Below are 21,898 nucleotides of genomic sequence, written 5' to 3'. Positions count from 1 at the left end.
AGATCAAATCATCCTCTCCTGAGGATGCTATTCCGGCTGTTATGATGAAAACGATTGCCCCCGACATCCGATCTGACATCACGATGGCGATAAACAACTCATGTCAGACTGGCCTGGTACCATCGGAGTTGAAATCAGTGAGGGTTATCCCTCTCTTGAAGAAACCCTCTTTGGATCCTACTATTCCGGCTAACTTCCGTCCTATTTCTCTTCTTCCTTTTCTCTCTAAACTCTTGGAATCTTTGGTTACCCCTCTATTATCTTCTTTCCTAGAGTCCTCTAAAGTCTTTAACGATGCACAGGTTGGTTTCAGGCCAGGTAGAGGTACTGAGAGTATCCTGGTCTCTGTGCAAGATGACTTGTCCATACTTGTCGATGCTGGCGGAGCTGGGGCTTTGATCCTATTAGATCTCTCTGCCGCATTCGACACGGTAGACCATTCCATTCTCCTCTCCCGCCTCTCACAGATCGGGATCTCCGGCTCTGTTCTTGCCTGGTTCACTTCCTTTCTTTCTGATCGCACGCAGACTCTTGCAATGCCTCCCTTTCTATCTACTCCATGCTCTCTCACCTGTGGGGTACCCCAAGGATCTTCTCTATCTCCGATCTTGTTTAACATATACATCTGGGCCCTGATTTATCTCATCCGTTCTTTTGGGCTTAATTGCTACTCATATGCGGATGACACACAAATCCTAATTAGCTTGGATCAGGATCAATCCGAGGCTGCTGCTTGCCTCCATGACTGTCTTAGAGCAGTCGGGATATGGATGGATCAGAACTGGTTAAAGCTAAATGGGGACAAGATGGAGGTATTGGTGGTAGGATGTCCTCCTACTCCCCTACTATGGACCCCTGCTTTCTGGCCGTGCTCGCTGGGCCCTTTACCCAGCCCAGTTAGCAAGGTGAAGAACCTAGGGGCTATCCTTTCCGCTTCCTTATCTATGGCTAACCAGGTGGCGGCCGTCTGTCAGTCCACCCACTATCAGATCCGGATACTTAAAAGGGTCATGCCTTTGATCCCTGAAGCCCTTCGTCCTCCTGTGGTGGCTGCGTTAGTGCTCTCATGGCTGGACTACTGTAATTCGCTATAACTGGCACAACCGATTGGCCTCATCCATCGTCTCCAGCGAATGCAGAACCTTGCAGCCAGGCTAGCCACTGGCTCCCCTTATGGGGCCCACTGTCATGATGCCTACCCCCGGAACACCAGGCCAGGCCCAGCACCCCCGGAAGCAGGCATCATGCCCTCGGGTAAAAGCCCAGCGCCCCCTTATAGTTGGACATCAATCCTGGCACCATAGGCAAGGGAGGTGTTTTGTGCACTTACCTGATGCAGACCATGCTGCACGCTTCAGGCCTCCCTGAGACCTGAAAGGGACTATTTTTTCATAGGGACTATTTTTTCACTCGGGCGTGGCCAGGGAAGGATACATACCTATTTGGGGAAGGATACATACCTGGGACTTCTTGGAGGCTATTTAAGCCACGCCCAGACAGCAACTCATGCTTCGTGTTGTTCCGCTTCCTGCAGCTTAATGCTCACCGTGTCTGCTCCTGCTCCTGGACTCCAGCCACGCCCGCCTCGAACCTGGAAGACCTGCAAGGAAGGAAGAGAAGAGAAAGGTGAAAACCAAGGACTATTTCAAACTTCTTACCTGCATCCGGAATCTTCTCGCCAGCATCCCTGAAGAAAGACTTCCATTTAAAAGCATTGCGTTGCTCGCTGCAGCGCCACGCTTCACTCACCTGTCATCGAGACATCTCCCGGCTCCATCGCGGCTGTCAGCATCGGACACCACATCTCTGCACCTATGGGAGAGAGGAAGAAACAAAAGGTGAGCAGAAGGAACACAGAAGGAAAGCCTGATTAACAGCCATAATACTTACCGGCTTTTCTTCCACATTTCGGGTCGGCGCAGCCCCGTTGGCAGGTACCGTACCCCGGCCCCTATGGGGAAAGGACAAGAGACATTTCTGGGGAATGATAAGGACATTTAGAGGGATCGCCCTCATCACTACTCACCTCGGCAGTTTAACCCCTCGACGCATCGCCTTCATTCTGCACCTGAAATAAAGGACAGATCACAGGTTAGACAGACAACATAAAGGGGGCCTCACTTGAACTTTGAACTTTCATACTTACGGCGCATCGCTCAGGAAAGTCAAGTGGATTTTGCCAGCGCCATTCTGAAAACCAGTGAAGTAACTGGACGAACGCGCGCCCCTGCACCAGAAGCAGGATGGAGAGTTCATCCTTCCAAACCATAAGGTGAGCTTAAACCGGGGTTTGGAGGAAGTTAGAGAGGAACGAAGGGGGAAAAGGGGGAGCTAGCACACTATTCTGCAGACTGTTAATCCCCTTTCTCATCTGCAGAAGGATATTCCTACGGGCCAGGCAAGCACGATTTGGAGTTCCTGTCCAATCGGTGTTCCGGGTCCTGCGCATCACGCTAGAAGAGGCCACAGCAATCCAGACGAGACCAGCGCCCCCGTGGGAACCAGGTGAGCGTTACACCCACATTACGCCAGTTCTACGCCAACTTCACTGACTGCCGGTGAAGCAGCGAATCCATTTCAAGTCTCTGTGCATCGTTCACCGGGCTATTCATGCCCAGGGTGGCGAATTTCTACAGGCTAAATTCACCAGATACTTACCGAGTCGGGAGCTCCGCTCCGCGAGCTCTAACAATCTGACCGTTCCGTGAGCTAATCGCGAAAGGCTTGGTGGCAGAGCATTCTCTATTGCCGCTCCTAAACTGTGGAACAGCCTCCCCGTGCCACTGAAAGCCACCGCTGACCATCTTGGTTTTAGAAAAGCTCTGAAAACCAACCTGTTTTAATCCGTGGTCTTCCATCGTTTTTTTCCTCAGCTGAGTAGCCCCTTTCTCTAGCGCCATGATGCCTCCGGGCGACCGCGCGCTTTACGAATTGCAATACAATACAATACCTTCATAAACGTGCATGGTGTACATGTGTGTGTGAGGGTATTTGACATGTGTGCCACTGTGATACACCATGGATGCATGTGACACTGACATGTAGGAGGCTGATTGGCAGATGTGACATGGATGCCGAGGATTTCATTGCAACGGGTGGTTCTTACGCTAACCTGGCTCCCACAGGGGCATCGATCTGAACTGGACAGCTGCAGTCTCCACCAATGTGGCGCGTAGTGCCGAGATGACGGACTGGACTGGCCCACCCAGCTTCGTTTGCTTGGCCCGTAGGAATATTCTTCGGAAAATGGAGAAATGGAATTAACCACCCGTGGAGTTGAGCGTTAACCCCCCCACTCCTGCTGTTCTCCCCACTGATCACCTTTGGTGTCCCCTCTTATAGTCTCACCGGATGGTTTGGAAAGATGAGCTCTCCATCCTGCATTGAGCGCAGGGGCGCGTAGATAACCAGTTGCTTCACTGGCTCGAAGGAATTGGTGAGTTCCAGAACAATATTGACTCTGAGATTCCCGTCAAGACGCCGTAAGTATGTAGTTCGAAAGAGTTAAAATGTCAGACTTTCACTCTTGTCTGATTCCTTGCAGGTTGCAGCTTGACCCTAGCGAAGAGTTCCTCGAGGCAACCGGTAATATTCAGGTAAGGATTTGTATTATCCAACACAGTTCGATAAAATAATGTCAATATGTAACCTGCTGCTTTCTCCCTTATTCAGGCGCTGAGAGAAAGTATGAAGTCTCGGGGAATAATGCCTCCGGTGGTCAAATCAGGTAAGTCTATTGTGGTGAGGAGGTTTCCCCTTGTTTGTCCCTTTGTTTCACCTTGTTGTCCTTTTGTTTACCCTTAGGGGCCGGGGTTCGGCGAGGATGCAGTGGAAGCTGCGCCGACCCGTGAAGAGGAATAGTACCCCCGGTGGTAAAATCAGGTAAGTCTATGGGGGGTAACTAATATTGCCTCTGTGTATTCCCTTGGCTCACCTTGCTGTTCTTGTCTTCCCCTTAGGTGCCGGAGTGCGGCGGGAGCATGCAGAAGGATACAGTGGAATGTGAAGATGCTGCGAAGGCCGGTGAGTTCAGCACGGCGCTGCTGCAGGCGAGGTGAGCGTTACACCCACATTACGCCAGTTCTATGCCAACTTCACTGACTGCCGGTGAAGCAGCGAATCCATTTCAAGTCTCTGTGCATCGTTCACCGGGCTATTCATGCCCAGGGTGGCGAATTTCTACAGGCTAAATTCACCAGATACTTACCGAGTCGGGAGCTCCGCTCTGCGAGCTCTAACAATCTGACCGTTCCGTGAGCTAATCGCGAAAGGCTCGGTGGCAGAGCATTCTCTATTGCCGCTCCTAAACTGTGGAACAGCCTCCCCGTGCCACTGAAAGCCACCGCTGACCATCTTGGTTTTAGAAAAGCTCTGAAAACCAACCTGTTTTAATCCGTGGTCTTCCATCGTTTTTTTCCTCAGCTGAGTAGCCCCTTTCTCTAGCGCCATGATGCCTCCGGGAGACCGCACGCTTTACGAATTGCAATACAATACAATACCTTCATAAACGTGCATGGTGTACATGTGTGTGTGAGGGTATTTGACATGTGTGCCACTGTGATACACCATGGATGCATGTGACACTGACATGTAGGAGGCTGATTGGCAGATGTGACATGGATGCTGAGGATTTCATTGCAACGGGTGGTTCTTACGCTAACCTGGCTCCCACAGGGGCGTCGATCTGAACTGGACAGCTGCAGTCTCCACCAATGTGGCTCGTAGTGCCGAGATGACGGACTGGACTGGCCCACCCAGCTTCGTTTGCTTGGCCCGTAGGAATATTCTTCGGAAAATGGAGAAATGGAATTAACCACCCGTGGAGTTGAGCGTTAACCCCCCCACTCCTGCTGTTCTCCACACTGATCACCTTTGGTGTCCCCTCTTATAGTCTCACCGGATGGTTTGGAAAGATGAGCTCTCCATCCTGCATTGAGCGCAGGGGCGCGTAGATAACCAATTGCTTCACTGGCTCGAAGGAATTGGTGAGTTCCAGAACAATATTGACTCTGAGATTCCCGTCAAGACGCCGTAAGTATGTAGTTCGAAAGAGTTAAAATGTCAGACTTTCACTCTTGTCTGATTCCTTGCAGGTTGCAGCTTGACCCTAGCGAAGAGTTCCTCGAGGCAACCGGTAATATTCAGGTAAGGATTTGTATTATCCAACACAGTTCGATAAAATAATGTCAATATGTAACCTGCTGCTTTCTCCCTTATTCAGGCGCTGAGAGAAAGTATGAAGTCTCGGGGAATAATGCCTCCGGTGGTCAAATCAGGTAAGTCTATTGTGGTGAGGAGGTTTCCCCTTGTTTGTCCCTTTGTTTCACCTTGTTGTCCTTTTGTTTCCCCTTAGGGGCCGGGGTTCGGCGAGGATGCAGTGGAAGCTGCGCCGACCCGTGAAGAGGAATAGTACCCCCGGTGGTAAAATCAGGTAAGTCTATGGGGGGTAACTAATATTGCCTCTGTGTATTCCCTTGGCTCACCTTGCTGTTCTTGTCTTCCCCTTAGGTGCCGGAGTGCGGCGGGAGCATGCAGAAGGATACAGTGGAATGTGAAGATGCTGCGAAGGCCGGTGAGTTCAGCACGGCGCTGCTGCAGGCGAGGCGATGCACATAAAATAACTTCTTTCTTCCAGCTCGAAGGTGCGATGGATCGGGAATTCAGGTAAGGATCAAAGGTATTGCTCTTGTTCTAACCTTTTCTCCTTCTCGCCCCTTTTTCTAGGAGCTCCGGACTCGAGGCGGGCGTGGCAGAAGACTAGATGCAGACTTGCAGGCACGGTGAGCGTTACGCTGCTGGATACAGAATAACGCGAGGGTGTGCTGCTCTTCGGGCGTGTTTTAAATAGCCTCCAAAGTAGTCCCAGGTAAGTATTCCTCCCCAGCCCAACCCGAGTAAAAAATAGTCCCTTAGGTAAAGTAGTCCCTTCCAAGCCTCATTTGGCTTGGAGCTCTTGCAGCATGGTCTGCATCAGGTGAGTTTGCAGCATGGTCTGCATCATGTAAGATTTAATCTATGAGCCTGCCGCCTATGGCGCCGGGACTGACTCTCCATATGAGCCTGGCACCATAGGTGCCAGGACTGCACCCAAATAGCCCCTAGCAGGGGTTGTTGGGTTTGCTTAGTATAACTTGATGCCTGCTTCTGGGGTTGCTGGACTTGGTCTGGGTCCCCGGGGGTAGGCATCATGACAGTGGTGTAGATGTACAGATGCATGTACGTCTGGTGGCGTGTGTGCATGTGTTTGCCAATCCCCGTGTTGCATGTACCGTCAGGCTAACCTTCGGATGGTCATGGTGTTGTATGTGTATGGATGGTGCTGGCTGCTGCAACATTCCTGTTCATTTCCGCATGTGTGTCGCTAGAAATGATATGTGTGTTGGGGAGTGTGATGCCATGTGTGTAGTTTGAGACTGCCACTCATCTGCAACTGTCATGTGTGTATCAGACCATTGTACAGTGCCCTGATGCCTGTGTTCTGTCTCTCCCTGTCTGCAGCGTCAACTGATGAAGAGGGCGGGGACGGTGCTGTGGAGCACACAAGCAGGGATCCCACCGCCAGCCCTAGAGGCAAGGCACAGCTCCCCTCCCAGGTTGCCATCTCATCGGGGAGTGAGGAGTCTGGTGCCGCCTCCATGGCCGGAGCTGCCGGGGGTAGGTTCAAGAGGCAGCGGTCAGAGGTGGACTCCTCGGCAGCAGAAGGGGCAGCTGAGACCCCACAGGGGCCTACGGAGGAAGATGGCATGGAGACATCCAGGTTGGTGGGGGGTTTGGTTGAGGAGGAGGCTGTGGAAGTCAGTGGTGCAGTCCAGGGGCAGGGACAGGAGGCAGCACAGGCCACCGCGGAGGTGCCTGTGTGTAATCCTGTTCCCGATCCTGTGACTGCATCATCCGGCACCAGCAGGGATGCCTTAGTCCAGACCCGTTTTCAGGGAGGGGATAGCCGCATAACAACTGGCCTTCCTCTCTCTGCAGACGTGGCAATCCGGGACCGGCTTGAGCCTGTCCTGGGTGGCATTGCGTGTTCGTGACATTTGGAATGACGTGCAGGGTTCTCGCGAGCACAGCGCACGTCATTAAGAATGTCTCGAAGACCGCGTCAACCTACTGGGCGGGGTCACCAGTGCTGGGTTCCTCCGTGTGCTGGAGCTTCTGCCGACCTCCTCCTCAACTGAACTCCCTATGCGCCGGTTGTCCTCTGTGCCATCTTCCTGCCCAAGTGTCACCCGGGCACCCTGTGGAGCTGTCCCTGACCCAGCGGCCAGGCTGGCGGAGGACACATCCCTGCCACCGTCGGGAGTCGGAGGACCAGCAGGGGTGGCCACCCCAACAACTGGCCCCAGCAGGTGGATGACATGCAGGCAACAACGGGCAGGGCACATGCACGGCAGCAGCAGGCTCAAGCTGGGAGCGATGATGTCTCGGGGCCAACAACATCAGGGGGGCAGGCATCGGCTGTAGGGCAGGAGGACCCTGGATTGCAAGTGTCTTCCATGTGTCAGCGGTTGGGCCAGGCCATAGATGCACAGCGGGGTGGGCGGAAGAGGCATGGCTCACAATGGTCAGGGCGGAGAACTCCATGCGCAGGGCGCTAAGGCGGGCCGAGTTCCTCGAGGCAATTCACAGAGAGTTGAACATGGCATCGTCCCTGCGAAACTTCGGGGACGCGGAAGAGGCCTGCCTCCAGGACATAGACCAGGAGCTCAATGATGCCTTGGCCCAGGAAATCAGAAAGTGAGCTGTCGGACTAGCCTGCCCCATTGTATATAGTTTGTAGTGTTAGGTTTCATTTCCATTTTCCTTTATTTTGGGGTGATTGGACTATGCCCCACACTTTTGTATAAAGTTCTTTTCTTATGTCATTTTTTTGATAGGTTTCATTTCTTTCGTTGGGCTCATGGACCCTGGATGAAATCGGTCTACATAGTTGAACAGTGGATTTATGAGAGAATTTGATTTTTTTTACTCACCATGGATCAATGGATTTTCCATTTACGGATCACTTTGGATTGGTTCTTCATATATTTTTTTATTCTGTTTTGGACATACATTTCATTTCATGTTTGAAATATTTTTCATGCTTTCATTTCATTTCATTCATTTTGTTCATAATACATTTTGATTTCTTACTTCCATGTGTGGTATTCGCTCATTGGGTTACTGCATGTGAAAAAGTGGATGTACACAATCACTGGCACCCAGTGTGTGTGTGTGAGGGACATGTATTGATGTGCATAGTTGACTTTCGGTTTGTGTCATGAAATAGGCATTTCAGTGTGGGGTGGATTGAGGACTTGATTGCCTCTCAAGACTGGGGTGGCGTGCTGTGGGATTTTGGTGGACATGAGGCCCATGATTGTGCATCTTTATGACGTGTTGGGGGGGACATGAGTCGGGGCCTGATGGCAGATGCCTGTCAATGCTGGGTGGGTGGGGGTGCAGGGGGACATGAGTCGGGGCCTGCTGGCAGGTGCCCGTCAATGCTAACTGGGTGGGGTGCACAGGGACATGAGTCGGGCCATAACCGTCAATGCTCGGTGGGTGGGGGTGCAGGGGGACATGAGTGGGGGCCTGCTGGCAGGTGCCCGTCATGCTGGGTGGGTGGGGGTGCAGGGGGACATGAGTCGGGGCCTGCTGGCAGGTGCCCGTCAATGCTGGGTGGGTGGGGGTGCAGGGGGACATGAGTCGGGGCCTGCTGGCAGATGCCCGTCAATGCTGGGTGGGTGGGGGTGCAGGAGGACATGAGTGTGGGCTTGCTGGCAGGTGCCCATCAATGCTGGGTGGGTGGGGTGCAGGGGGACATGAGTCGGGCATGCTGGCAGGTTCCCGTCAATGTTGGGTGGGTGGGGGTGCAGGGGGACATGAGTCGGGGCATGCTGGCAGGTGCCCGTCACTGCTGGGTGGGTGGGGGTGCAGGGGACATGAGTCGGGGCCTGCTGGCAGGTGCCCGTCAATGCTGGGTGGGTGGGGGTGCAGGGGGACATGAGTCAGGGCCTGCTGGCAGGTGCCCGTCAATGCTAACTGGGTGGGTGCACAGGGACATGAGTCGGGCCATAACCGTCAATGCTGGGTGGGTGGGGGTGCAGGGGGACATGAGTGGGGGCCTGCTGGCAGGTGCCGGTCATGCTGGGTGGGTGGGGGTTCAGGGGGACATGAGTTTGGGCCTGCTGGCAGGTGCCCGTCAATGCTGGGTGGGTGGGGGTGCAGGGGGACATGAGTCGGGGCCTGCTGGCAGGTGCCGTCAATGCTGGGTGGGTGGGTGTGCAGGGGGACATGAGTCGGGGCCTGCTGGCAGATGCCCGTCAATGCTGGGTGGGTGGGGGTGCAGGGGGACATGAGTGTGGGCTTGCTGGCAGGTGCCCGTCAATGCTGGGTGGGTGGGGGTGCAGGGGGACATGAGTCGGGCATGCTGGCAGGTGCCCGTCAATTCTGGGTGGGTGGGGGTGCAGGGGGCCATGAGTCGGGGCCTGCTGGCAGATGCACGTCAATGCTGGGTGGGTGGGGGTTCAGGGGGACATGAGTGTGGGCTTGCTGGCAGGTGCGCGTCAATGCTGGGTGGGTGGGGGTGCAGGGGGACATGAGTCAGGCATGCTGGCAGGTTCCCGTCAATGTTGGGTGGGTGGGGGTGCAGGGGGACATGAGTCGGGGCCTGCTGGCAGGTGCCCGTCAATGCTGGGTGGTTGGGGGTGCAGGGGGACATGAGTCGGGGCCTGCTGGCAGGTGCCCGTCAATGGTGGGTGGGTGGGGGTGCAGGGGGACATGAGTCGGGGCCTGCTGACAGGTGCCCATCAATGCTGGGTGGGTGGGGGTTCAGGGGGACATGAGTTGGTGATCACTAGTGCAAGGTGACATGTGGGCTGGCTGGGGGGCATGCCCATGGTGGATGGGCTGCCTGCGGGGCATGACCAGGGGTGCAGGGTAGTCCCCTGTGCTGTGGACTGCCTGCAGGGGCTGGGGAGGGGGTAGAGGGCACACCTGGGAGGACCCACACTGCCAATTCACATGTGAAACACCCCGCGCACCCCACTGAATTCACATACGCCGCTCTGCAAGCGAAATCGTGTGTGAAACTTCCCGCGCACCCCAGAAATACACGTACCCCGCTCGCCCATGGCCTATCGTGTGTGTGACTCCCCACGCACCCCACTGGATACACGTACTCCGCTCTGCAAGCGGAATCATGTGTGAAAGTACCCGTGCAACCCTCAGAATACACGTACCCCGCTCAGACAGCAAAATCGCGTGTATTAGTACCCGTGCACCCCTCAGAATACACTTACCCCGCTCAGACAGCGAAATTGCGTGTGAAACTTCCCACACACCCCAGAAATACACGTACCACGCTCGCACAAGGCCTATCGCGTGTGAAACTTCCCACGCCCCCCAGGAATACTCGTTCCCCGCTCGCGCGATTGCAGTGTAGCGGCCCTGTTAGCTGGTCCAGGGTTAGCACGCCCCTTTGCGCTGCATTGGGGATTTCAATTATTTTTTCCTTGCGCAAGGGGCGTTGTTGGGGGTGTAACTGGCACTGCGGGATGTTCTCTGCGCCAGTGCTCAAAATGGCTTGGCAATTCCATGAATACGCGGTGCGCCAGAATGCTGTTTAGCGCACACGGCTGGGGCAGGCTGGCGCACGCTCCCTCTCTGCGCTGCTCGCGTGCGCTGTCTCTGCGCTGAAATCTATGAATTACCCTGATAGTGTTGTCTTGCTGAACTCTAAGCAGTTACATGTTGTCACATATAATAGAAATCTGTCATGATAGTACCTTATGTGCTTGGTTGCAGTTTTCTGTCTCAATTAATGTTAGCTATTCATCTCTAGGTGGCCAAAATGCCATTCTATGTCACGGTTTACTACTGAATGAACAGGTTCAACTCTATGCTTGTGTTTATAACTTTTGCAACTGTGTCCAAATGTTGGCTCCACTGTTGTTCAAGCTTCCCCAAGCGTATGTCTCTATCACCATCTCGTGCGAGGGAGGGTGCATTCTGGACAGGGCTTTAAGTGGGCCGGGGCCTGCCGGGGCCGGGCCCCGGCAGTCTCCAAAAAGTGGGACTGAGCCGGGGCCCTGCCGGGGCCCCCGTCCCACCACACGCAACATTGGCGGGATGCATTATCCCGTCGCGGCAGCAGCCGCAACGGGATATGCGCCTGCCATGAAGTCAGGCGATCTGACAGAAGTGGCAGCCAGCCACAGCAATGCTGTGCCTGGCTGCCACTTCTGTAAATCATAGTAACTGCCTCTGGTGACCTCTCGCGCGAGGGGTCACCAGAGGCAGTTACTGTCCCTTTGTTTCCCCAGGTCGCCGAGGCGTCTTTAACCCTCGGCGAACCTGGGGATTCCTTGATATTTTTCGAGGTTTATGAAAGATGGCTTGAAAAGTACACAATTCAAGCCATCTTTTATAAAGCTTTGCCGACGGACAATTTTGTCCGTAGTCAAAGCTTTATAAAATATGGCTTGAATTGTGTACTTTCAAAGCCATCTTTTATAAAACCGAAATGTTTTTTTTAAAAAATGGCCTGAAAAGTAGGCAAACCGTAAGGTATGCACACACACACACATATATATGCATGTCATATATCTGTGTGCGTACCTTACTATGGTTTGTGTTCTTTGCAAGCCATCTTTTCTAAACATAGAAATACAGATTTCTATGTTTAGAAAAGAGTGCTTGCAAAGAACACAAACCATAGTAAGGTACGCACACAGATATATGACATGCATATATATGTGTGTGCATACCTTACGATTTGCGTACGTTTTAGGCCACGCCCCCCACAAGCCACGCCCCCAAATGAGGGCCCCCCCTCGATTTCTTACCCCACTTAAAGCCCTGATTCTGGATCACAAACCATATGAAGTCATTATACCTATGCTTTTTTGCCTGGAAGTGATCAACCATAGGTTTATCCAGGACTTGATTTCTTAAACATGATCTGTGCTCACATATCCTTTGGTGGATTTCCCTTTTGATCCTTCCAATATACAGAAGAGTACAATGGCATTTGATCCCATACACTGCCAAAGTGGTTTTGCAATTTGTGAAATCCTTGTATAGAAGTCTATAGAGACCTATTTGCTTCATATTCCTGGTTAGGGAGCACACTGAGCAGTTGCCATATTTCTTATGGCCCACAACTGGCGCAAGGCCCCAAGCGTTCTAAATCATTGTGGATTTTACAGCGTTGTTGTTCATAAGTGTGAACCAGCGTCTGTATAATGTTCTGGGGTTTCTTAAATGCAAAACATGGTTTTTGTGGTGCAAAATCAGGAGTATGTAAAATGTTCCAATTATTAAGAATCACTTTTTTAGTGCATTACTAAATGGGCTATACTTCAAGATGCATATAATACGTGCCTCTCATTCTTGCTGTTGTCGCCTCAAAAAAGCTTCTCTTTTTGTATGTTTGGCCCTTCCTCTTGCTGTTCTTATTATTATAACCTCTTTCTGTCAATCTTGTTGTCAAAATCCCTGCATGTTTCACGTATTCCCCTATCTGGGAACAGTTTCTTCTTATTGTAAGATAATTGTCCATGCGAAAGGTTGTTCTTAAGGCTGAGTGGATGGTAACTTGTATAATGTAGTAATATGCTCTTATCTGTTGGCTTTCAGAAGAGAGTTGTCTCAATCGTACCCTGTTCGGTTTTCATGATACACAGGTCTAAAAAAGGAACTGTCAAGAGATCATATGCCATTGTGAATTTTCAAAAAAGATCACATCCGTTAAGCCAAACATGAAAGGTCTTGAGTTCTGTCAGTGATCCCATCCAGATTATCATGGCGTCATCGATATAGCGTCTCTAGATCTTAATGTGTGACGAGCATGGGTTGACGTCCTGGTACAGGAATTGCTTCTCAAAGTTGTCCATGTAAAGGTTTGCTATCTCCAGTGTGAAAGTCGCACCTATGCTAGTCCCTTGTATCTGTTTGAATAGAGTATCCTCCAAAAGAAGAGGGTTTCTATGAGAGCCAATCTAATTCATTCTAGAATTAAGTCTGTAGGTACCATTTTTCATTGGTGTCTGTTCGTTGGTCTAGATATATCCGCATCACCTCTGTACTTGCACCTAGTGGGATGCTGGCGCTTGCACGTCAAAAGTAACTAGAAAGTCATCCTGTTCCATTTTCATAGTCGATAGTGCATTAATGATTTGCGTCAAATCTCATGAGTAAGGTTTCATTTTCATTACGAACGTCCTTAAAAGAAGTCTGAATATTGAGAAAGAGGTGCTAAAATAGATCCAATGGCTGAAACAATTGGTCTGTCAGGCGGATGTACTGTGTTTTGTGCACCTTTGGCAGTAAATAGAATGCTAGGGTTACTGGATGGAGATTGTTAAGAAATGGTTTTTCATCTTCATCGATCCAACCTTCCGAAAAGGCATGTTGCATATGACTTGAGATCTCTTCTTGTAATCATACAGTGGGGTTTTGTTCTAGTCTTTTGTAGTGATCTTCGTTGTTCATCAATTTTAGTGCCTCTTCACTATAGTGGCTCCATTTCCATAGGACTATGCCGCCTCCCTTGTCTGCAGGCTTTACTTAGAAATCAGGGTTCAATTGATGTATTGCTTCTCGTTCACTTTTGTTGAGGTTATCTCTCAATCGATTGCTGTTAACCAAAGGTTTTTTGGTCTTGTGCAGTATTCTATTCTCAAACATAAATACGAGGATGCCACTTTTAGGGAAGTGACACTTGCCTCCTTACCGGGGTCTTCGTCCACATCAGAGTTAGTTAATTAACAGATTAATTAGATTTTACTTTCAAGTGTTCAGGGTGCCTTGAAAGAGTTTTTTGTAAACGTTTTTTAAAGGGAACACATGTACATGTAGTCCCTTCTCCCTTTCCATGGTGGCCATTCTGGAAACGAAAATGCCATCGGAGATGGAAGCGAGCTGCATGCTGTTGCATCATCGGGATTACCATCAGGTAAGGCTCGGAATCCAGCTAACCAGAGCTAAGTGTTTTTTTTTAGCATGCAGGGTACTAATTTATGTTAACATTTTGTATGGCAGAGAAAAGAGGTAAGGACAGAAATGTATCTCTGTCACGATTTCTTTGCTATGCAAATTGTCTACAATTTTCATTAGCATAAACTCTAATGCTAATGAAAATGTTAGATGTTCTTATAAAGGAGATGGAGTGCATAAGATTATTTTATTTCTAATTCTAGTTTAAACTTTGAAAGGTGGTTCCATGAGGAATATTTTTGGGGGTTTTTTGTTTTGTTGATATTTTTGGGGGGGTTCTCGCAGAGGGAAAGAGAGCAACGCAGAGAAGGAAGGGGTGAGGGAAGGGGCACTAATCACTATAGCGGAGGCACAGAAGGACAAAGAAAGATGTGGGGCTGCAAAAAACAAAGCTAGGAGGCAATCCTTTACATTCACCTTCATAGCTGCCTCGAAGGCACTTTGGAGGCCCACCTGCTGTAGATAATTGTTTCACAGTACATACATATGTCTGTTGACTGCACAAAGTATGGGTCAACAGCATCCTGTGGGGCCTGTGAGAACATACAGAAAACTAGCCGACCTGTAAAACAACGCATCTGTGAACACAGTTCTTGTCTAAAAAACAAAACAGATAAAAAACCTCTAGTGGCACATTATGAGACAACCAAACACAAATCCTCTGAGATGCAGTGGTTTGTGATTAAAAAAATCTCCCCCTCCATAAGAGGAGGTAACAGGGAATTGGCACTCAGTCGATGGGAACAACGGTGGATCTACACCATGAACACAGTAAATCAAGGCCTCAACTCTTCAGTTGAATGGAATAGTCTTCTGGGGTAATTTCCCCTCCCCCTGGCCTCACCTGCTTGTTTTTCTGACCTCATTGTACCATCCAGGTCCACATGGTCCCATAACCATCTATGCTAGGTGACCACAGTACTTCATACCCTGCGCCATCTATCTGGCACAATCCTTCCATTTATTCTTCTCCGGTCCTTGACACAAGAGACCGGCTCTTTAACAACTATGCTTTAGAACTTAGACATCGGCCACGGCACTTCCAAACCTCCTATTCCACTAATACATGTACTCCTGTGATATTCCCACATTCCGTATATTAACTTACACTTTGGAATTGGGTCATTATCTCCAACAATATAGCAGCTTTGCTTGTACCTGCAGAATGCACCAGTAGTAGTGATGTTTCCATCTGCGGCCCCTTTAATTCACTAGCCTATCTGCCAGTAGCACGCGACAGTAACGTATGCCTGGTTTCAAGACATTGCCGTCTTTAAATAGACTGAACATCTGTTCAGAGGCAAACTTGTTCCAGTGCTTGCAGCCGGACCGTTTGGACCGCGCATTTCACAAGTAAGTGTTTTTCCTGGCAGGCTATGCCTCTGCCACGCGCCTTCTGCAAACCCGGTTTTACAGCCCGGGCCCCTCTGTCTTTAACATATTTGGGTTGCTCTTTGTCTCCCTTCTCCTCTAGTCCGCCACACCCTCTGCCGTTAACACGGCCTGGGTGGAAATGTATCGTCTCACTGGACACGTAGCTGCAGCATCGACCAACTACCACTGGGCAGATAGCTAGCGCGATCACACAATGATATCACGTGGTATTTCCAACCTTTACAAGTAAGTGCTTCTTTTACTTAGGCACTCCTGTCCTACATAATATACACATTAAGCTGATAAGCCTTATCTTACTGACACATTTGTTTGTTGCCTCCCATCAGCCTTCCGGCTTGCAATATCTAAATGTTCTTTCGGTAACCAGTATTCCGACAACTCAGCTCCACTTAGGCGCCGTAATACAGACTTTCTGTAAATTATCATTATCCATTCATTTTTTCGAGGTTACAACATTAACTGGTACTTTCTAAATCACACCTAGCAGATTATTAATTACTACCTCTTCTCTCTACTATGTCCCACACAGTAACCCGGCAGGGTCCTCCTATCTACCCGCCAATTGTGGGTCTGGTTGTGATTTTTACTACCGAGCAGCAGTTTTCTGACTGCAGTTACAACACTCTGAAGTATCCCAGCACTTGTTACTCCTAAAAGTAAGCTGCTTTAAAGTGTTTCCTACAGCTACTGCACACTTTCTTTGAACCTGATGACTCGACACACTAGCACGGGCTCCAAATCCCCCTCTACAACACAGGGGTGTGGTATTCCAAATTTGGGATCTGCTTCTCTCAGATCAACTCTTATACTGCTTTACACCCTTGCGAGGACCTTTAGAACGTGGAACGTCTTCTGTCTATAAGTGTTTCCCGAAAATGAGATAACGCTCCAATTAGTGGGTATTTTGGTGACAGTAGCAACCTTACCCCGGTCTATTTCACCATGCTGTTTTACTGCATTTGAGTTTTAAAGCAACCCCAAAGATGGGAACTAACAATAATTACTATTTTGTAGGCTAAGTCGCAGCCCGCCATCAAGCTGCCTTGTGGCACCCCTAAAGAAATTATACAGATTGACTTATTCCAGTCAACCCTTTTTCTCACCTAGCCTGGAAAAGAAAGTAAGAGATTGGAGTGGTTATGTTTTTAACTTGAATTGTCTTTTGTTTTTCTGTTTATATATGTAATTGAAACACTGAATGCAGGGACTGTAATACACTGTTTTTCTTGTGTTTTGTGACCTGGTGCTAGCAAAGGGGTTTTGGCTGAAATGTGTAACAATTTGTCCGTCCCCCATAACACAGGCCTGTCCTGTATCTGCACTCTATCGCTGAGAGTCCTATACTAGTAACTTGTGGTAACAACAACGGCATACGTGAGACTACTCCTAGTTAATAATTACCTGTTTGTATTTTTATAGATCTTTGATGCTGTTATAGCATCACTAACGGGGTTAATCACTTATCTGAAGATTTCCTGGAAGAAATCCTTAGTTCTGAAGATGGCCACAGCATATACCTATGAAAAGACACCAGAGATAGTGTCTAATTTATTGTATGGCCGAAACATGTCGACTAGCTCATAAAAAGACTACCAATGATAATAGTCTAATGAATTAATTCCATAAAGTACTGTTCATTGAGTGACCTACATCCCTGTTTTTTCTGATTCATGTAACCCTTGGTTTCAGTTTGATGTCTGACTGTATCAACTATGCATTCATTTGTTCAGTCTCATTTTAACACCATGTTTAAAGTTTTGTACCATGCATTATTAAAATAGTTCTATTTTTCTCTAATTCGTGTGTACTGCATTCTTGGCATTTACCGAGCGAGTGATCTCCATGTCTTTTGTACGTTAAATATTATGTAAACACCACTTCCATCTCTGACTTCCAGGCATGTGTAGAGAGGGGTAATCAATTCTTCCTCCTTTGTTAGACTGTACTTACACTCCCTTTTGAGAATTGATCCCCCTACAACAAAAAATGTGGGCGATTACCTTCTCTTTCGGATATGGGCCTGTGAGAAGGCACAAGGAATCCTCTGTCCCACTGCACTGTCCCGAGTTGTGACAGGAGTGGTCGAGGAGGGTGTAGTGGCCGAACTAAGCCTACTCCCTGAGTAGGGGATCAGCTTTCTCAGGGCATCCCTGTGGACGGTGCATGTGTGGCAGCGCATGAAGGCAGTACCAAAGGAGTACTGCCCCTTTTGATCATGAGTATAATTTTGCACTCAGTGCAGGGCACATGGGCAGCCTGAGCCTTTGGCACTCCTCCAGCGGTGGTGAAAAACCTCTACACCCACGACTCCTTCTGCCCACCCGACATAGTAGACACTTCCTCCCCTACATCTTCCTTTTCCTTCTACATGTTATCGGCTGCAGGTCACCTGTTCCCCTGTCCAGGTCCTCCAGGTAGTGGTGGCCCTGGGAAGGAGGCAGAGGCATGGCCATTGCAGATGCCATTGTGAATCAAAGTTTGCTTTGCTGTTAGATAAAGAAGTTCCTTCGGCTGGTGTGCTAGATTCAGAATGACTAACAGAAATGGGTCGGTTCCCTTGGAGGAAATGTCCACAGACTACCATCCTGTCCGCGAACTTCAGCACCAAAATAAGGATGTGAAAAGTATAGGAAAGAAGTGGGAGTCATACTGGGAGCTGTGGAAGGGCAGAGTTTTCACTTGAAAGTCCATAGAGTGGCCGAATACTGAATTTAAAGATATCCGTGAAGCACAAACACAAACCGCAGACATATCACCGTGCTGCATGGGCGTGGTCATGTGATGATGTTCGGGGATGTCCAATATGATGTTACAAGACCGCTGACTTCCAGAACAGGAAAATGTGTGCAAAAAGTTGTAAAAGGTTTAAAGACGCACTAGCAGTGTTGCTAGGAGCTATGCAAGGGCAATGCTTTTTTGAAAACTCTTTTTATTAGGTATTTGCAGGGGAAGTAATAAAAAGCCTACACACTGCAACAGCCTAAAATGTAGGCGGGGCATCAATAATAGTGGTCCATACCCAACAGCCCTCCCTGTACTCTCTCTCAGGTTGAGTTGAGGGCCCACCCGTCAGTCCAAAATAAAATAAAATAAGATAATACACACATGTTGCAAGATTGCATAGCATTCCATACATAGATGAGTCCACTCGACTGAAATTATTGTTTCACGTCCCATTTAACAAAGTCATTTCGGAGGTAGGGAGTGAGGGGGACAACCCATGTTTGCGATGATATTTCTTGCTAGGTAGCTGTCGTATTGACAGACAGGTAGATAGATAGATAGATAGATAGATAGATAGATAGATAGATAGATAGATAGATAGATAGAATGATAGATAGATAGATAGATAGATAGATAGGTAGATAGATAGTGGCCCCTCGCATATTTCATTCATTGTGGTCCATGTATGTGTCTAGCAGAGACCTGAAGTGGTCTGCATGTACAGTCTTACCTCGCCATCTAAGGACGGAGCATTCTAGCGAGCAATTCTGAGTAATCATGGCCGGACAGGCATGTTTGTTGGGGCCATTGTCTGTTTTCCAATGTTTGATTAGGAGCTTACAGGCAGAGAGAAGAATTATGTGTGTCAGTTTTCTTATAATAGGATCGGTATGCCATTGTTCTCCATTCGAGCTGAACAGAACTGCCCCGCGGCCAGGTCAATCATGGTACCGGGAACTGAGGTGACCAGTTTGTAAACCATTTTTTCCAGTATGTCTTGATCTTTAGGCATGTCCACAGGATATGGCCCATTTTGCCTAGTTCACCACACTGTCACCAGCAAGTGGGTTATTGTACTAGACCCATCAGGTAGAGTTTGCTGCGCGTGTAATATAGACTTTGGACCAATTTATATTGTATTTCCCTATTGCGGGTATTGTGTGATGTTAATGTTTTATTTTTGAAAAAATCGTAGATGTCGCCTACATCTACTGGGATCTCAAGTCATTGGACCATTGTGTTGCGAGTATTAGGTTGCGTTTGGTATTATTGGAGATACAGATGGTGTAGAATGAGCAAAATCACAGGAACTCCGATGGAGGGCGGCTTCTTGATTGGGGGTCCCCAAGCTAGTGTCTGCAGGTGTCTGCAGGGGATGTCAGGTGCCAGCCGTCAACCAGCAGCTACTAAGGCAGGTAGGAGGGACCCAGGTTAGGGTTAGATCCTCACTCTACCCTGCAAAACTGACCATATTGCAAACTCTCAAACTTAGGTATGTTTCTTTCTCCTGATTTAAGATTGCACTGTAAAAGTATTTATAATCGCATTGTGTAGCCTAGGCCTTTTCCCATCTATTCAGTACTCTCAAACTTGGGTGTGTTTTCTCCAGTTTTAAAATTGCACTGTGAAAGTATTTAAAACTGCATTGTGAAGCCTAGGCCTATTCCCCTCTATTCAGGACCTTAGGTGAGTTTTCTCCAGTTTAAAAATTGCATTATGATTGTCCTTTTAATCTGAGTGTCTGTCGTTCTTGTCCAATTGTCCAACTTGTTTTGCCTCTCTTTGTCTCGTCTGCTTGCACCCTGCCCTGTGTCCTTCTCTAGTGTTCTCCCCTTTCCCTTTCCCTTTCTCTTCTCTCCTCTCCCAACCTACTCTATGGTTCTCTCTGTCTCTCCTATTTTCTCTAACTGCTTCTCTATCAGCTATCCTGCTCTCCTCACTAAATCTGGTAGGAAGAAGTTTCAAAAGGACTTCCTGGTTTCCAACCCAGGCCTCCCTATCACTTGCCACCTACACCAGTGCCTCCTCCAGGCAAACATTCACTGACATCCTCTTTGTCGTTCCCTCACCAGACCTATGGACCCTACATATGGTCTCTCTGATCTCTCCTTTCTTCTCTTCTCCCATTAATGGTGGCACCAGGTGGGAGGCCCTCCTGACCTCCTTCCACTCCTCTAAGGTCATCTTTAATGTTTATGTGAATGGTACCATCTTGGTCCAAGGCCCTCATGCCCACCTTCTCCTCTTTGATAGACGCTTCCCGTGCCTCATCAATTTCCTTTCTTCTCCTGCTTTCCCCTATCCCCCCTCCATGGCTTGAGGAGAATCATCTCCGGTTCCGGAAGCACCTCAAAACCTTTCTCTTTGCTTCTGCTTTTTCTCCTCCACTCCTCTGCTGACTTCCTGGCAGATATTGAAACTGCACTGGTTACCTGGCCACCCTCTGATCCTAGGTCCAGGACCCCCCCGCCAGTAGCACTCCTGCGCTGCCTTCCTGGCAATACCCGCACTTGGGGACTGTTTTCTGTATCCCTACAGTCCCACTACCAGCACTTGACACCTGTTGTCTGCACTTACCCTTGCACTTGCACCCTGCTGGTCGTACTTTTACTTTGTTATCTATTTTATTATCCCAAGCACTGCACTGTCCCCTTCCTCCCCACTTTCCTCCTTCCCCTTTCCATGCACTTGCGCGATCTGAATGACACCTGGCCTAGTAGGATCGTTGTCTGTCCTCCCTCTGTTCCCCCTCCCTTACCTCGTCGCGCCTTGAAACACGTGTGTATAGGCATGTTATAAATGCCATATCATATCATATCATATCATATCATATCATTTCATATCATATCATATCATTCTGTTCCATCTCCAGTTCTCCTGTAGAAGAATTATACTGTAGTGTGTGCCTGGTTGTGTTGGATCTGATCACCTCAAGTATAGTGTAGTATTGTAACCATTCTATGTTTTGTAGTCGTAATAGTTGGCTAGCTTCTTGGAACCCCATGGGTATGTCACTTTGGTACAGGTCCAGCACTCTGATCTCAGGCCAGTGGGAGTCTTGATATTTGTGTAATGTGTGGTTTAGGCCAATTGAGAGGTTGCCTGTATGCTGATCCAGGCTAGGGCTGCCCGGACGTCAGAGCCCAATAGTTATCTCATCCTATGCCATTGTGTCAGCGTTGGGCCTATCAGTGGGTGCAACCTAATATGTTTAGGTAGTTTGTTATGTGGGATGGCCAGGATTTCTGGTGGGGGGTTTGGTGCTAGTAGGGAGAGTTCCATGGATCTACAGCTGGATGTATCCGATGAATCAAACCAATGTTTGGCCCAGCATATTTGGGCGGACTGATAGTAAGTCCACCAGGCAGGTACTGATAGTCCTCCATAATTTTTGGTGCCTTTTTACCCCTCCAAATAAATTTGATTAATTGTATGTCCAGGTTTTTGAACATTTGTTGCGATGGGGCGCAGGATAGCATCATCGCCAGATTTATGTGTTTGGGTAGGGGGTTAATTTTAAAGGCATTGATGCGACCTACCAGGAGGTCAAAGGGGGCTACCCCGCCCGGGTCCCAAGATATGTCGGGCCTGAGTGGAAGAACCTCAGATTTTGTCCCATTGACATTATATCCTGTCATGGGCATGTACTCGTGAAGAAGTTGACGCAGGCGTGGGAGTGATACCACTGACCTGTTGGCATATACCAGGAAATCATCCGCCTAGAGGGAAATTCGGTGTTCCTCGGCCCCTCTCATCAAACCTGTCCAATCTGGGTTGCTGCAGAGTTTCTCGGCTAGCAGTT

At 49.1% G+C, this 21,898-nt stretch overlaps 1 long non-coding RNA gene across 1 annotated transcript; it reads left to right on the top strand.

Annotated features, from left to right (window-relative positions):
* The first annotated feature begins 15,398 nt into the window (after positions 1 to 15,398).
* Positions 15,399 to 17,169, top strand: LOC138521921 (uncharacterized). Its single transcript, XR_011283174.1, has 3 exons — positions 15,399 to 15,597; positions 16,387 to 16,492; positions 16,792 to 17,169. It is a non-coding gene; the product is annotated as an uncharacterized lncRNA (long non-coding RNA).
* Positions 17,170 to 21,898: the final 4,729 nt, after the last annotated feature.

Source organism: Ambystoma mexicanum, chromosome 1q, assembly GCF_040938575.1.
Source record: "Ambystoma mexicanum isolate Mex_15411 chromosome 1q, UKY_AmexF1_1, whole genome shotgun sequence".
NCBI classification, from domain to species: Eukaryota; Metazoa; Chordata; class Amphibia; order Caudata; family Ambystomatidae; genus Ambystoma; species Ambystoma mexicanum.
The sequence above is the reverse complement of the archived record's forward strand: the minus strand, read 5'-3'. Positions and strand labels throughout refer to the sequence as shown.